Source organism: Gavialis gangeticus, unplaced genomic scaffold, assembly GCF_001723915.1.
Source record: "Gavialis gangeticus isolate Ggan-Ray unplaced genomic scaffold, GavGan_comp1, whole genome shotgun sequence".
NCBI classification, from domain to species: domain Eukaryota; kingdom Metazoa; phylum Chordata; order Crocodylia; family Gavialidae; genus Gavialis; species Gavialis gangeticus.
In genome coordinates, this window is record NW_017729022.1 from 169,091,976 (window position 1) to 169,093,162 (window position 1,187).

The window sequence follows — 1,187 nt, forward strand, 5'->3', positions numbered from 1 at the left end:
CTGGTGTTCACTCTCCTCCCAGTCTCCGTCTTGCATGGAAATCATATAAGAGAACTCAAACTGTGGCAGCCCACAGCAACCTACCATCAGCTGTGCACTTTCACAGGAACAAGTGGCTGGCTTTATGAAAAACAGGCAAAAGGCAGGGTAGATTTGCACTTAATAGACTAACTAAATCAGGGATGCATAGCATAAGGTTTAGTAATCAGCAGGCTTGCTTCATCAGATGCTGTGAGTTGACCCACTGTTTACGAAAGTTTATGCTACACGTCTGATTTACCCTGCCTTCTACCTGACTTCAGATTAATTGCCTCTTTCTGCCCTTTGAAAATCAATCAGCATTTGTTGCTAGTGATTACCAAAAGGCAATGCGTTCTAGTGACTCATGCTATCTGCTACTATTCACCAACATCAGAACAGTGTTGACTTCTTACTGGGTTGAAAAGAGAAGAGAAGTAAAGATCCCCATTATGTCTTATAAATAAAAACCCTGTGATATTTAAAAACACCTTTCCAGAGAAACTTACAGTCTGCCAAGTAAAGAAATAACTGCAGCTTGTTCCATCAAACTCAGGCTAAACAAAGGATCTTCAGGTTGAGAGAGACATAGCCAAAGAATTGTAGTGTTCTGTCTCTTGTTTTATTATTTTCAGTCTTGGACAAGCTCTATGACTTTGCCATGGTAACTCTGTTTATAAACACACTTTCAGTATCTTATTTAAACTCACTATGAAGAGATTAAAAGGTTCAGATCCTATGAGACACTTTTACCTTTGAGTCACATATCTGTCAAGGCCCGGAGTGTTTGAACCTTCTCACCAACTAAGAGCCGCATCAGCAGCCTAGGTGCAAAGCAAATGATCATTTTCAAGCCAGTTATTACTGGATCAATGACTCTATCGCACCGCTGCCATACTTGGCATTCATTTTTCACGTATTCACAGAGGCTAAGGATGATGTAATGGCAAAGATTCTGAATGACTCTATCTCTTCTGGAAGTGATTCATCTAGGTCAGGATTAATATGCTTATTTGTATGGTATTGTGAAGAATCCAAGTCGTACAGAAAATCTCTCTCTCTCTCTCTCTCACTCTCACACTGTGTAACACTTTTTTTTACCAACAAGTAAATCCTCGAGCATTTAAAAAGGAAGAGATTGAGTTTAGAGAAGTGACCCAAACCAAAAT